Consider the following 12691-nt stretch of genomic DNA (forward strand, 5'->3'; position numbering starts at 1 on the left):
ATGTTATGAAAAAATTTAAGCCTTAGCTTTCTGCTTATTACTTCAAGGGGTTCCCATTCTTATTCCTGTTTTATGCCAGACATATTAATGTATCTACTATAATTCCCAGAAACATAGCGGGCCGCTAAGTTCTGGATTCTTTCTAATTTTTGTCTGTCGGTCTTTGTCGGTGGGTCCCATACAGTACAAGCATATTCCAACGAGGACCTAATATACGTTTTAAATAGTAAATCCCTAGAGTCTTGCCGAAACATTCTCGTGTTACGGCGCAAAAAACCCAACATTTTGCATGCTTTCCCAGCAACATAATCAACATGTCGATGCCAACATAGTTTTGAGGTGATGTACACACCTAAATACTTATATTCGAGAACAGTTTCCAATAAGTGGCCGTTTATGTTATAGACGTAATTAGGTACATTCTTTTTCCTCGTGAAACACATGTGCACTGTTTTTTTGCAAATTTATATTCATGTGCCACTGTTCGCACCACCGGTGCAATGTATTTAGGTCTTCCTGCAAAGCAAGCGAATCCTGGGAATTTTTCACTTCTCTGTAGCCCCTTCAGCGGTGGTGTCTACAATTGTACACACCAAATTTGGCGCCACAGCGTCCGCGCGCCTTCGCTTCAAACCAGATGACACACCACGTGGGTACTGTTTCATGCTTCCTAAGCAGACAACTAGCGCCATCTAGGTTTTGTGCGCCAAAGCTACGGTCAAAACAACCACTAAACATGGACGCCTCCACGTTTTACGGACCGGCACGTGAGTGCATTGTGATTCTTTTTATTTTTACGATTATAAAACGTTTTTACGACAGTGAGTTTTATATTAACTTAACACATTAGGTTAGTACATCTCACATACTAAAAGTTTTTGAGGTTTTTATTAACAGTGGCTCTGTACCATGCAGTGAAATATGTATGTGTATGATTGTACACATGGCGCCTTAGGGCTGCTTTACTGGGTCACCTTATTTCGGCGTGTATTTTATTTCTAACGGGCAATGGTCAACTTATACCTATTTTCTATGCATCGTAGGTCTTCGAGAACATTCTCTTGGCCGGCCAAAAGCATCGAAGACGTCGGCTCAAGCGCTTTCGTCGAGGATAGCAGACGGGAATGTGTCGGATGGCGATTTCTCCGATGATGAAGTTGAGGAAAGTGTCACAATGATGGTGAGTACAACTGCATTTGCTCAAGTGAAATTTACTCACCCGATCCGTCTGATTCTTCTAGTTCACTGTTAGCTCTATTTCTGCTGTAATTTCATGTGCAAGCTGTATTACAATTCGTTGAAAAAAACTAAAACAATGATAAGCGCTGCCATATTTCTTTTTTTTTCATGCTAGACTTCAAGCGAAGAGCCTGTGACGGCAGACCACAGCGTTAGCAGCAGTGATGAGGACGAGAAAGAAAATAATCAGCAATCTCAACCCAAAAGAAAGAAAACAGCAGTGAAGTGGATTAGGAAGGATTTTTCACCGCAGAATACTGCGTGCACTTTCATCCCTAGACGGGGCTCAACCCCCTCGGAGCCGCTTGAGTACTTCAGCAAGTACTATACAGATGAGATTTTTGTCGAACTGGCTCACTACACTAACATGTATGCTTTGCACAGAGACGGACCTGAGCTGAACACCACACCAGAAGAAATTAAAGTTTTTTTCGGTGTTATGATGCGTATGGCACTCCTCAAGTTCCCTAGAGTGCGTATGTACTAGCAAGAGGACACGCCTATACCCACTGTTGCGGAAGCAATGACTTGCAAGCGATTCTTTAAGCTGCGAGCAGCTTCACACGTGACTGACTCAAATGCGCCAAAGGAATCAACCACTAACAAATTTTGGAAAGTTGCTCCAATTCTAAATGCCGTGAGAAGTCGATGCCTTGATGTGGATCCACTCAAACAGGCCAGTATTGATGAACAGATGGTGCCTTTTACAGGGAGGGTACCTGCAAAACAATTCGTCAAAAACAAGCCCAATCCTGAAGGCATGAAAGTGTTTGTACGCTGCAACTCAGATGGTATGGCTCACGACTTGGAGTTCTACCAAGGTAAAGGCACCGTGTGAGCAAAGATCATCCATACTTGGGCCTTGGTGGATCGGTGGTAATGCGCTTAGTACAACACCTACCCCGCGGGCAGAACATCAGATGTTTTATGGACAACTACTTTTCGTCAGTTGCACTTTACCGAGAGCTCAAACTGCTGGGTATTCTGGCCTCTGGCATAATCAGGTCCAACAGGCTTCTTGGCTGCGAGCTGAAATGTGACAAGGAGTTGAAGAAGGAAGGCCGTGGAAGTCACGATTTCAAGATCACTGAAGAAGAGGACGTAGTCATAGTGCGGTGGCATGACAATGGCCCGGTTAACATGATCTCCACACTTGTAGGAGCGGGGAACCCAACGAAAGTCAAACGATGGAGTGATTCAGCCAAAGAACATGTGGACCTAGCCTGCCCACAAGTAATAGCCGAGTACAACAAATTCATGGGCGGCGTCGACAAATTGGATTTCTTAATGTCATTGTATCCACTCTACACAAGGACAAAGAAGTGGCCAGTTAGAGTCATCTCCCACTTCATTTCCTTCGCAGTTTGCAACAGCTGGATTGAGTACATCCGCGATGCAAACGAAGATGCACTCCCTAGAAAAGAAGTGAAGGATGTGATGGCATTCCAATCTGACATCGCGCGGAGCTTGATTGCTAGCAACAAAAGTGCACCACAAAGGAGGGGAAGACCAAGCACTTCCAATCGGAAGCCTGCTCGGCAGTCGCACAGTGGTACGCCCATGCCAACCAACTCAACAAGATTTGACGGCACCAACCACTGGCCAATGCACACGACGGCAAACTTTCCGCAAAGGTGCCGAAACTCTGGCTGTGCCTCCAAGTCTCGAATTTGCTGTCGGAAGTGTGGTGTTTTCCTTTGCCTGAGTGCAGCGAAAGACTGCTACTATGAGTTCCACAACAAAAAGTAAGGTGCCGTCAAGTTCACTTGTAGAGATGCTTCAGAAAATCTCTCTAAGATGCTTCTAAAATGATAACAACCCATGAAAATAACAGAATATGAAAGATTATGTAGTTGCCTTTTTTCCTGTGTTCAGGCACCATGTGTACAATTGTACACAGCACCAAAAATTTTTGTATATTAAATAAACAAGTTTCTAACCATATCATTTGTTTTGTGTTATTTATTAGAGATAGTCTAAAAAGGATTTCAAATTTTCCCGACCCTTTTTCTTAATTCGCGCCCGAAGCGGGTAGACTACACAGTCATCAGCGAAGAGTCGCATGTGGGAAGTAATATTCTCTGATATGTCATTAATGAACACAACAAAAAGCAACGGTCCCAAAACTGACCCCTGTGGGACGCCCGACGTGACGGAAGTTACATTTGATTTGGCTCCGTTTATTGTGACATACTGACACCTTAAACTTAAATATTCCCTAATCCATTCAACAACCTTCTCATTCACATTTAAACAGCGCAACTTGTGGACTAAGAGACCATGATCTACTACGTGAAAAGCCTTTTTAAAATCAATGAATATGCAGTCAATGATGCTACAACGATCCATGGCTTCGCATACCTCATGAACAAACTCGGTTAGTTGTGTAACACATGATGTCCCTTGCCGGAAGCCGTGCTGATTTGGATTTAATAAGGGATTGAGATGATTCATTATGTTCGTATATAGGATGTGCTCTAGAGTTTTACAGACATTACTTATTAAGGATATAGGACGGTAATTAGAGACCAATTCCCGAGGCCCAGTCTTATGAATAGGGACCACGCAGGCAACCTTCCGATCTGCAGGAAGAGAACTAGTGAGCAAAGATTTCTTGAATAGGAGAGCTAAAAAAGGAGATACAGATTCGGCACACAACTTTAAAAGGCCATTGGACAAACCATCAGGGCCTCCAGCTTTGGACACATCTAGTCGTTGAAGTAATGCAGTAATTCCCCTTCCATCTATTTCTATGGGTGCCATAGGATTAAGCTGAATTGGCTGAGAAGGGATGTCACAAGTTGTGCTGGGCAAAAATACCGAACTGAAAAAATCATTGAAGGAGTTTGGTTTTTCAAGACTGCCATCTATCATGTGGCCATTGTGCGCTATGGTTGGAACGCCTACATTATCTTTACCATTGCGTTTGACGTATCGCCAAAATTCCTGTGGGTTCTTTAGGAACCTTGACGAGAAGGAGTCAAGGAAGCCCTTTTTAGCATTTGCAACAGCCATCTGTAGAGCATTCTAAGCCGCCTCTAAGTTTGTTTTCGTCAAGGGGTTTCGATTCTTCTTATATCTTTTAAACGCTCTTTGGCGTTTGTTATGAAGGCGTCGTAAATCAGCATTGAACCATGGCTTATTCTTCCAACGCCTTGGCGACTGCACCCATGAAGGAACAAACCTTCCCCGTAAATCTAACATTTTCTTTTTGAAACTAAGCCACAGATCATTAACACTGCAAGTTGCTGACAAGGCCTCGTAAAGCGAAAAGTAAGCTTCAAACGCTAAGTCTATTTCTGTAGTATTAGCTTTCGAGTAATTATATATCTTTCTTGCTGCATTCAATTTTGCTTTTTCATAAGACACCTGCATTTGACAAAAAACTGATTCATGATCACTGATTCCTGGCAGGACTAAAGTGGACGAAACCCAAGCTGGCCGATTTGTCAGTACTAAATCTAATATATTGGTTAGTCGAGTTGCTTGGGTCACCATCTGGGTCAATGCGAAGTCATGCATGATGTTTACGAATTCTTTTTCTGCACCAGAGGCAGCTCCGCACGAGCTAGATTGTTGATTAAAACAGAGCTCTGGTAAGTTGAAGTCTCCTCCTATCACAAGGCACTCTGTTTGTACAATTCTCGCATTATATCAACCGAGCTTCCAGGGGGCCTATAGAAGGAGCAAACAGATAAACCTTTCCCGTTTGGCAACCTAATCCGGCACCAGACAGCTTCGCATGACCCAACTGGCACTTCAAGACGGGAGCAAGATATAGTATGATGAACTAATATAAAGACACCCCCTCCGTGACTGTTCCTGTCTTTCCTGTAGCATGTGTAATCAGCTGGAAACCCCGCAGGGGCGTCTCCGCAAGCAGGCGTTTGGTGTGTTGCGACACCACGTACCCGAGCACACGAGGGTTGGACCCTCCCGCGTGTAGCCGTGCGAGGCTTAGCCGTGTCTGGGGAAAGGGGGATCCTGGAGGTTGAGCCGATGCTGGGTGTTTGGACCTTTAAGGCCCCCCGGCGGAGGCAACACACCTCTTCGGCCTCTGCTTCACATAGACGGCACCCCCGGACTGACCCACCCGGGGGAAATCGGCAGTCGCCTTTTCCTGTCCTCTCCAATCTTCGACATTCTCTCTCACCTTTTTTATCTTTTCTGTCTTCTCCTCACTTCTTATTACTTCCGTATTTCCTGGCGGCAAGGGTTAACCTTGTGTAGCTGGCCAGCCTTGGTTATGCTGTATTTGGTTATAGCACCGATGTACGGCTGGCGTTAGCAGGGTTTCTCTAGCAGGAACTCCTGTCACGTCCCCCTGTTGGGCTCCATGGTGGGTGGTCGGCATCGCGGCCGAAAACCGAACTGCACTTATCGAAAACGCTTTTCCTAAACTCCCTGATCGCCCTCCGAAACGAGGGCGCACCGAAGAGGTCTTTCAGTTTTTCGGACGCCAAGTCCACAATTTTCCTCGTTTTCATGTGATCCACGCAGAAAAACCAGCTAAACAAGTGCGAACAATCTCCCCGTTCCTTGTATCTAAGTGTCTTACAGAAGTTTTTGGTCCAGGATATAAGGTGTCTAGGATGTCTAGCGGTGACCTCCTCTTGGAGCTCCGCGATCAGAAGCAATTTGAGAAACTGCCTCAGCTAGTATCATTTGGGGAGACCCAGGTAGTAGTAACCCCGCACCGCACGATGAATACTTCCCGCGGCGTTGTCTCGGACGATGATTTGCTGGAGCTCACTGAGGCTGAGCTCATGGAGGGCTTCAGTGAACAGAATGTCATAAATGTCAAAAGAATTAAGATGAGGCGAGATAGAAAAGAAATCCAAACCAAACACCTAATACTCACCTTCAATTCAAGTGTCCTGCCCGAGTCAATCGAGGCCGGGTACATCAAGCTCCGTGTAAGACCGTACGTGCCAAACCCCCTCCGATGTTTCAAGTGCCAGCGTTTTGGCCACAGTTCGCAGAGCTGCCGAGGCCGCCAAACTTGTGCGCATTGCAGCGTGCATGAACACTCCTCTGAAGCTTGTGAGAATTCTTTCCACTGTGTCAATTGTGATGGCGAGCATGCCGCATACTCGCGGTCATGCCCGTCTTGGAAGAAAGAAAAAGAAATAGTAACAATCAAAGTAAAAGAAAACATATCATTCAAAGAGGCACGCAGGCGGGTTGCATACCTTCCTAAGGACAGCTTTGGTGAAGTGGCGCGTCAGGGGCCAGCGTCACAACGGCCTCCGGCGGCTGTCCGACCCACAAGCAGTGAGTCGGCAGCTATGCCATCTGCCCCCGCGGCGGCTGCAGCTAGCGCTGCTCCGCCAACGAAGCAGACGGGGCCTTCGACTGCGAAGGTGGGCGCAGCCGAGGCTGCCCCTACCTCCGAGGCCCCTTCCAGCGCTGGCAACGGCCAGCGCAGCCAAATCCCTCAGGGAGCCCCGTCGACCTCCGGGCTGGTGGGCGCAGGGGTCTTGCCTTCCGGGGCAGGACTCTCTAGGAAAAGCTCTCGCTCGCAAAAGCGCTTGTCCGGCGTCTCACAGCAGGCAATGGACACTACACCTGTCCTCAAGGCGCACCAAACGCCTAAGGAGCGCCGAGACTCGCTCGAACGCTTCAAAAAGGGCAGAACCCCTGTTACAGGGCCTCGAAAGGGCTCTGTAATCTAAGGCATCCTTTCCGTTTCCGTAAACACAGCACCAATTCTCTTCAAAAATATGGATACACAAATCAGCCAATGGAATGTCAGAGGTCTTCTCAGGAATCTTGATGATGTACAAGAATTCATCCATAAACACAATCCAAAAGTGCTGTGTTTACAGGAAACACACTTAAAACTAAAACACGAAAATTTTCTTCGACAGCACGTTACTTTTCGCAAAGATCGCGATGATGCTGTCGCATCATCGGGCGGTGTTGCAATTTTAATTCAAAAAAGCATAGCGTGTCGACGTTTACAGCTACGAACGGCCTTTGAGGCAGTGGCGGTTTGAGTTATTCTGCTAAACAAACTTATTACTATTTGCTCGCTTTATATTCCCCCACATTATAAACTAAGCAAACATGAATTTCAGTCCTTTATAGATGAATTGCCAGAACCGTATGTTGTTCTTGGCGATTTCAATGCACATAACTACCTGTGGGGCGACCCTCGTATAGATGCGCGAGGACGTCTTGTCGAACAGTTCCTTTTTTCTTCTTGTGCGTGTCTGTTGAATAAGAAGAAACACACATATTACTCTCTTGCAAACAGAACCTATTCTTCCATAGATCTTAGCATAGTCTCCTCGTCTGTACTGCCTGAACTTGAATGGGAAGTTACCGACAACCCTTACGGCAGCGACCATTTCCCTATACTGCTAAGATCACCGAAAGAAAACGAATATCCACCACACACTCCTAGGTGAAAGATTGAGACAGCTGATTGGGAGAAATTTCGATCTCTTACTAGTATCTCATAGGCTGACCTGTCTTCCTTGGGAATTGATGCTGCAGTCGAGTTCTTTACAGCATTCATATTAGATGTCGCATCTAAATGCATATCAGAAGTAAATGGCTTGGCGTGCAAACGGCGTGTCCCGTGGTGGAACGACGATTGTAGGATCGCTCGTAAAAATCAGAACAGGGCGTGGGGGTTGCTACGCGCTTCTCCCACTGCGCAGAATCTTAGCAATTTTAAAAAAGTAAAATCCCAAGATAGGCGAACCCGCCGACAGGCCAGACGAGAAAGTTGGCAGAAGTTTCTATCGCGTATCAACTCGTTTACTGATGACGCCAAAGCCTGGGACAGGGTTATTAGAATAAGAGGGCGGCAAACATATTCACTCCCTTTGGTAAACACAGAAGGCGATACCCTGCAAGCTCAGGCAAACTCACTTGGGGAGCACTTTGAGCACGTGTCAAGCTCAATTCACTATTCCCAATCCTTTTTGAAACTTAAAGAAATAGAAGAACGTAAGCCAATCTTACGAAAATCCAGAGAGAATGAACCGTATAACCAGCCCTTCAGTATTGCCGAGTTGAGAGCTGCATTGAACACAATCGAAAGCACTGCACCGGGACCTGACCGAGTCATGTATGACATGATCAGAAACTTACATACTGACACACAACTTACACTTCTCACACTTTTCAATACTATGTGGGCTGCGGGATACCTCCCATCCTCATGGAAAGAAGCGATTGTGGTCCCTGTTCTTAAGCAGAGTTACCGACCGATAGCTCTTAGAAATTGTCTCTGTAAGCTTCTCGAAAAAATGATTAATCGTAGACTTATACACTTCCTTGAACTCGCCAATATGCTCGATCCCAATCAGTGTGGATTCATAGAAGGACGATCGACTACCGATCACCTTGTGCGCATTGAAGGAAACATCCGCGGTGCATTTATTCATAAACAGTTTTTCCTATCAATATTCCTCGACATGCAGAAGGCGTACGACACAGCATGGCGTTACGGGATCTTGCGAGACTTGTCGGGAATCGGCATCCGTGGCAATATGCTGAACACTATTGAAAGCTATTTGTAAAATCGTACCTTCCGAGTAAAAGTCGGTAATGCACTGTCACGTCCTTTTACGCAGGAAACTGGTGTACCCCAGAGAGGCGTGCTGAGTTGCACTCTCTTTATCGTTAAGATGAACACACTACGTGCTTCAATTCCACCGGCCATCTTTTATTCCGTATACGTAGACGATATACAAATAGGCTTCAAATCCTGCAACCTCACAATATGCGACAGACAGGTACAGCTGGGCTTGAACAAAGTTTCCAAGTGGGCAGTCGAAAACGGATTCAAAATCAACCCCCACAAAAGTTCCTGTGTTCTTTTTACTAGAAAGAGAGGCCTGGTTCCAGATCCTTGTGTTCATGTCTGTGGACATCAAATACCTATCAACAAAGAACACAAATTTCTAGGTATTATACTAGACTCCAAGCTTACTTTTATACAGCACATTAAATATCTTAAAGAAAAATGTCTAAGGACAATGAACCTACTTAAAATTCTATCCCACTCAACATGGGGTAGCGACAGGAAGTGTTTGATGAATGTTTATAAGAGCCTAATTCGATCACGATTGGACTATGGCGCCGTCGTATATAACTCTGCCGCTCCGAGCGCACTAAAGATCCTAGATCCTGTCCACCATCTAAGTATCCGCTTAGCCACTGGCGCTTTCAGAACTAGCCCGATTGAAAGCTTATACGCGGAATCAAATGAATGGTCCCTCCATCTACAAAGAACTTACATCAGCCTTAGATATTTCCTGAAAATACATTCCAATCATCAACATCCATGTTTTCACACTGTTAACGATATGACATGTACTACACTTTTTCCACAACCGTCCCTCTGTAAGACGGCCTTTCTCGCTTCGTGTGAGAGAGCTTAGTGATCAAATGCGTGTCCCACTCCTCGAGCTTCGCCTAATGCATCCAACCAAGGTGTTACCACCTTGGGAGTGGCAGCTGATTGAATGTGACATATCCTTTTTAGAAGCAACAAAACACGCACCAGAGATAGAAATCCGAATGCATTTTCTTGAACTCCAGCACAAGCACTCCTGCGCAGAGTTCTACACAGACGCTTCGAAGTCAAATGCCGGGGTGTCTTATGCTGCCTTCGGCCCATCCTTCTCAGAATCTGGTGTGCTGCATCCCGAATCAAGTAACTTTACGGCCGAGGCCTACGCAGTACTGTCTTCTGTAAATCACATAGGAAAATCGAAACTTCAAAAATCCGCGATATATACAGACTCCCTAAGCGTCGTGAAGGCCTTGATGTCACCCTATAGACACAAAAATCCAGTACTTAATGAACTATATTCCGTCTTGTGCAAAGCGTACATATCTAACCAGCATATCATTATATGCTGGGTGCCTGGCCATAGGAGCATCGAGGGCAACGTTCTGGCGGACGAGATGGCCACGTCTATAGCATCGCAAGCCGTTAACCCTACCGCTGAGGTGCCTGTCACAAATCTGAGGCCTTTCTTGCGAAGGCGGCTGCGGGCCCACTGGCAACGCATGTGGGACGCGGAAAAAGATAATAAGCTCCGCCTAATAAAGCCACAGTTAGGACTCTGGCCCTCTACAACAAAATCGCGCCGAACAGATGTCCTATTCTCGTTTAAGAATAGGACATACTTATGGCACCCATAACTTTTTACTGACCGGAAGTGAGCCTCCAACCTGTGGTAGATGCGGGGAGAGGCTAACCGTACTCCACGTTCTCCTGGAGTGTCGGGAAGCCGAATCTGAGAGAAAGAGACATTTTTCATTAGCATACCGACAGCATTAGCGTCGGATACATCCAGACGCAACGCTTTCAGAAGCTCCAGCAACTCCGGTTTACGCAACAATTTAAAATTCATGGCTTATTTCAGTGCTGCTTTCTTTACGGCACACACACTGTCTCCGCGCACACCCGAACTTGGCGACTACAACAGTTTTTAGCCGCTTTGTTCTCTACACTAAAAAAAAAAATGCTGGTAAAGCTGAGTACAGAAACGCAACGCAGTAATCAAACAAGGCAGCGGAGAATTCGGCTTAGATCATCCCAACACACCGTTACATCGCACCGCAGTTAAGCAGTGTTACGGTCGATCTAACCACTAGCGCCGCTATTTACGAACGGGCACCATTGACCGTAGAGGTGGCGTTGTGGCCAGCGGTCTGTAGCTTGACCAGCAGCGGAGAGAGCCTCAGACAGAAATGAGGCGACGTTGTAATGAGTAATGAGTAATGAGTAATGAGTAATGAGTAGTGGCGCTGTCAGCGCAAGACGCTATCCGCAAACGTAAAACCCTATTCTAAAACTCTTCACTCCTGCGTGCCCCAACGCAAACGCCCGCAAAGCTCTTTGGGGCCCCAAAATATTGGGGCCCCTATTCTAAAGTTCTCTAGTAAGACGCGTGTTCATGCCGTTCGGGGTCACGCTGGCGTGCGACAACTGGTGTGCGCGTGCCGTACGCTCGTCGGCGCGCTTGTTGACGGGCATGTCGCAATTGGTGGAAACCCACTGCAATCGGGCCCTGGCACGCTTCTGCGCATGTGAGGCGAGCTTGCAGTGGCGTTTCACTTAATGCGGTGGAAGGCCGGGCGCCAGTTGCACAGGACCTCGCTTTTCAGTGGCACAGGTGTTAGTTCCAGGGGAAGGCGGAGTCCCATGCTCAGGCACCACAGCTCGGCAATCGTCGATGACCCGTGCAGTGTCGCTGGTTGGTGTTCATAGTGCTTGGGTGTTGTAATTACGGCAACCGCACTGTGTTAGCAGCCATCTTGCAATACCGGGCCGTTGGTGTACACTTGCAGATGGTCGCAAGGTTCTTCATACAGCGCGTTCGACGACGGCCAGTGCTCATTGCGGCGTTCTTCCTTTCGGAGCGATGCCCGGGATATCTTTGCGAACTTCGACGCGTTGTGGGCCTTGCAGGGGATCGGGAGCTGGCACCATGTGGGGGTGCGTCCTAGCTCACTAATTTGCTGGGGCACGCCTCGCATTCCCGATCGATGGCGTTGTCGAAGGCGCTGGAGGAGAGGGCCACCATCGGCAGCTCTGTGCAGTCTGTCCGGACGTGCGGCAGTGCACGTTACGTGTCCAGTAACTGCAATGGCCAAGACCTCACTGCCAGGGAGACGGCGCACTGCAAGGTGCGTGGTAGCCACTGGAAAAAGAATTGCCATGGTTAGAGGCTTGGGCGAGTTAGTTATTCATGGCAAAACAAGCACAGTGCGGTAGACGGGGGGACAGAAAGAAAAGATACACACGGTACTATGTGTACTGTGGCTACGGGAGGACGTAGGTTCAAACCTACGCTCCCGCCGGTTACGCACGGTTTATCCAAATGGGCACAGGCATCCTGCGGCCGGACACTCAGCATTCTGGATTAGGGGCCTGGGCAAAGAAAAAAAATTTGGAGTTTTACGTGGGTCAAAACCCCGATCTGATTGTGAGGCACGCCGTATGGATTAATTTTGACCACCTGCGATTTCATAACATGCACCTAAATATAAGTACACGAGCGTTTTTGCATTACGTCCCTGTGGTGTCCTTGGGAAGCAGCCCGTACCATGCAGATTCCGTCGCACCCTGTAAGCACAGCCAAACCCTCTAAAGAGAAGGTCGGGACCACTCATATCGCGTCCATTTCTCTTGTGGCACCTCAGAGCAACTATTAGGTGGAGATGGCCTCTGGCTTGGAAAGGGGAAACAATTCTTTCCAAGCATTGAGGTCCCATACTGGCCGTGTAACCGACCGGAGGAGCGCTTGTACTTATTTTACGGGCAGGTACATGGCAGTAGCTCCAGTATGCCTTCTGCAGCCGCCGCGAATGGTCCGCAACAAGGCCATCTGTGGTTGTACCAGGGGCGCGCAGACACCACGCCTAGAAATATCTATAGGGCCCCTTTCATTATGTGAACCCTAAAAGTAGCCCCGCAGAG

At 47.3% G+C, this 12691-nt stretch overlaps 1 long non-coding RNA gene across 1 annotated transcript in view; it reads right to left on the reverse strand.

The window, feature by feature from the left end:
- LOC142564077 (uncharacterized) overlaps positions 1–11903 on the reverse strand; it is a 32324-nt gene extending 20421 nt beyond the window's left edge. The window contains exons 1-2 of the long non-coding RNA XR_012824477.1: positions 10420–11903; positions 7383–7454 (exon numbers count right to left, since the gene is read on the reverse strand). This is a non-coding gene — a long non-coding RNA (uncharacterized LOC142564077). The remainder of the gene's footprint in view (positions 1–7382; positions 7455–10419) is intronic.
- Positions 11904–12691: the final 788 nt, after the last annotated feature.

The sequence above is a fragment of the Dermacentor variabilis genome, chromosome 11, assembly GCF_050947875.1.
Source record: "Dermacentor variabilis isolate Ectoservices chromosome 11, ASM5094787v1, whole genome shotgun sequence".
NCBI classification, from domain to species: Eukaryota; Metazoa; Arthropoda; class Arachnida; order Ixodida; family Ixodidae; genus Dermacentor; species Dermacentor variabilis.